Here is a 3,733-nt window from a genome sequence, read left to right as displayed (position 1 = left end):
ATACAAGTGTGTTACTTGAAGTAAGTAAATGTGTTCTCTTTGTTAGCTGTTAAGCCTCCTTGACTTTGTCCAAAGCTTTCTGCGTTTGAATGAAACGTTTGGCTCACTTTTGATAGCTTGAAATGCAGTCCCTGCAGCACAGCAGCTTAACTTTGTTGTAACCGCTGGCTAAAGAACAGAAGATCAATGGCTCCCTTAAAATTTCAAGTGTAAACGAGCCCTAGGTAACTTGAATTACGTAAACATTTAAACTCAGCCATAACTGTGTTAAACAATTACGAAATATTTGATTTGTTCAAGCCTTTCACTCTCGCTGTCAAATTCATAACGGTCAGTGGTGGAAATTTACATTTTCAAACAAAGAAATATTCTACGGTTTTAAAAGCTATGAGAACCTGCAAGCAGATAACCAAGAGCGCAAGAAACCTAGGTGAAATGATTTTGGCTCTTCCCGAGATACGAGATGATAATAGATAAGGCAACATAAAAGTAACGCCGGTAAATTATTTAAAGATTTGTGTTACTTTTCTTTTTATATTGTAAGAGGGTCGTATGAATCAAAGCGCTATTTAAATTAGGTAACGTGCCATGTTCAATGGGCTGCTATGTTCTAAGTCTAATTCGTCCCTGTGCGCTCGAACTGCTAATTTGAACCTAGAAAAATATTTGACTTTCAAAGAAGATGTTAATGAGGAGAGGACTGAGGGGAGGATGCACATCTACCTGCACGCATTTATATATGAATCCTCTCATTACGTGCAGTTATTTGCTTCAAATTTAATCTGGACCACCCAAGCACAGTTCACAGCTTGTTCAAAACAATTTTGTATATATAGCTGATATCATAATTTTTTTCAGAAATCTTATAGTAACACTGGTAAAGTACTTTAGTCGTGCCAATGCGGACCAATCCTTAGGACTTATAGGATGGTTACCATTCAGCCAGACTGGTTATCTCGCCTGGGTCAGCAATTTACAATTACAATTAGAGTTAAAACAATGGAAGTAATTATTAAGATGAGAAATAAAATTTGTTAAATTTGTGATAGGCGTCTACGTAGATAGCGGTTCATTAATGCCCTTTTTACGTGGGGTTATTTTCCCCAACGTCAGTCTGTATCACAGTGGCGCAGGTCACAAATTGGTGGGAGGAAAAGTTAGTATAAATGGTAGGATCCAGAGTTTTCTACTTAAATCTGAACTGATCAGTAGCAACAGCCTATACGTTTATGTTTAAAGTAGATCTTCCTGTTAAATTCCCCATCTTCCATTGCGGGAGTAGCACAAGTTAACCCTTTAACCTCCAAGATCTGATTGTTGGTTCTCCCTTTAAGGTGCTCAGAGAGTTTGATGTTAGATCAGGTAAACAACCTCTTCCTGATAAGTTTGGGTATTCTCATTACCTGGATAATGAATGGATTTTGTTGGGAGGAGTAACAGGTTAATCGCCTCCGGGAGTCAAAAGGTTAACCATCCTGGGTTGGCTTTATCGCATTTATAACTATCATCGCAGGTTGTTGGAGTTCTAGTTCCTACAGCTATCACGAAACGGTACCATCCCTTAGAGAGTTGTGTGACACATGAACCATTTGTGGTGTGTCGTCAATGGTATTTCTTTTGTCGTCCCTCTGCTTCATAACAAGGATCGGATACAAATTTAAGTATTAATTTTTAAAATAATTGTAATTATTGCTTTTAAGAATAAATGTTTTTAGCGTTTTTTAAGTCTGATAGTTTATTACTGTCCGGGATAGTTGATGACGGGCCGATTGTATCAGAGATACCAGTTCTGTAGGATTTCTTGAAAATATCTTTTCTATCAAATAATTGACTAAAGGGAGAATTGATCAACGAACCTGTTTCTCTCAGAAACTCTTCGTCATAAATTTTAGAGGAAAGTTCATTTAAAGAGTCGAGAGTCCAATCAAACCAAGAAAATATTAATATATTTAAAAGGTACCAGATTTATGTCTCACTAAAGGAAAGAGATATCTCAACAAATCAACCTCTCTCTTCCTAAAGTTCGGAAACCCTTCCGAAGATTATCGATTATTCACTTGAAGGAATACGATGAACTTTGCACTTCAACAACACTAGCGATAGTACCTTTAACGACAACAAAAAGATAAAGTGGAATCGGTTTTGTTTACTGACATCTGGAAGTGATAATTCATTTTCTTCTCATGTAACCTTAAACTTTTTACATGTAGAGAATTTGAATAGCAGGCGATAAGAAGGTTTAGGCTTTGGGAAAGTCAATTTAGATTTTCCAAATTACAGCAAAGAGAAGTAAACCTCTGATTACTTAGACGTGCTATTTGTCTTAGGCTCATTGTCAGTTATAACTAAAACAACCAGAGTAACAGATTACACCTTCTCTGTTACCGGTTGCATACACGCAAATAAGCCTGAAAAGGTTATTAAATTAGGTTTTAACTGGTCGTCATTCCGGGCCTCTTTCTGGTGTTGTTTAGTTTTTCGCTGGAATGGCTTGTAGAAGAGTTACTAGCATATACAGCATTTTCTACTAGCAACACGTTTTTCTACAAGATTCACCTGTAAAGGTATGATTTAATCAAAATAAGGAATACTATACTCCTACAATTTTAAACTATTTTATTAAACAACTTGTAATAGCAATCGCTCCGACGAAGGGCTAACGCTCGAAACGTCAGCTTTTTTACCCTTTACGGTGGCTAATTTACGTTTTCAACCCAGTTGTTAACACTAAATTACCTGCTATACTCTCCCACTGACGCAGCACCACAGTTTCTTTAGAAACTTACCCCTTTATTCATGAGTCCTTATATACATTCACAACGCATTTCAAAACGAATATAAGCGACCCTCTCAGCTATGAACACTACTGAACTAGTAGTTGACATAAACCTGAAAAAAAATCAGGCCCTTACGGGATTTGAACCTGTGATCTTTACGATACCGGTGCAGAACTCTAACAACTGAGCTATCAAGCCAACTAGATACTGATTATTATGTTGGATCCGAATAAACCTTCCAAGTGGTAAATAATGACTGCAAATATATGAAAATCACATATGTGCACTATGGTGAAGAAACGAATATAAGAGATCCAACATAATGACCAGCTTCCAGTTGGCCTGTTGGCTCAGTTGGTGGTAGAGCGCTGCGCCGGCATCGCAGAGGTCATGGGTTCAAATCCCGCACGGGCCTGAATTTTTTTCAGGTCTTATTTCAAGTACTAGTTTAGTAGTGTTCATAACTGCGAGGATCTCTTATATTTGTTTCTTCACCACAGTGCGCATACATGATTTTCATATATTTACAGACAGTACTTCAAAACATTCCGGAATTCGAAGCTTACAACACAACTATTGTGGTAGAAATACATCATAATTACACAGCCTAATAGAATGTTCTAGTTTTCCATACTACGTCATCAGAAAGTTTGAGTATCAATGTAACAGTGACTAACAATTATGCAATTCTAGAAATTATTTACAGTCTCTATTCACAACACGCCTAAGCTGCTTTAGTTTCTAACGACCTGATTAAACATCAAGAGTGCTTAAAACTTACATAGTGAAGCACCTCGATCGGAATAGATAGAGATATTATGATTATTTGGAAGCTTACTAATGCCTATAGCTGTTGACATTAGCTGGGGAACGGGGGGGGGGTGTCTGTTCTATTACTCGGATAAACAACTATTGTTCAGTCGACTCTGATGATGATTTCCGCTAAGGTTATAGAA

General features: G+C 37.2%; 1 non-coding gene across 1 annotated transcript; it reads left to right on the top strand.

Annotated features, from left to right (window-relative positions):
• The first annotated feature begins 3,116 nt into the window (after positions 1-3,116).
• Positions 3,117-3,192, top strand: Trnaa-ggc (transfer RNA alanine (anticodon GGC)). The gene has a single exon. It is a non-coding gene; the product is annotated as a tRNA-Ala (tRNA).
• Positions 3,193-3,733: the final 541 nt, after the last annotated feature.

The sequence above is a fragment of the Pocillopora damicornis genome, chromosome 1 (assembly GCF_964200805.1).
Source record: "Pocillopora damicornis chromosome 1, jaPocDami1.2, whole genome shotgun sequence".
NCBI lineage: Eukaryota > Metazoa > Cnidaria > Anthozoa > Scleractinia > Pocilloporidae > Pocillopora > Pocillopora damicornis.
Note: the sequence above shows the minus strand (reverse complement) of the source record. Positions and strands in the feature narration are given on the sequence as shown.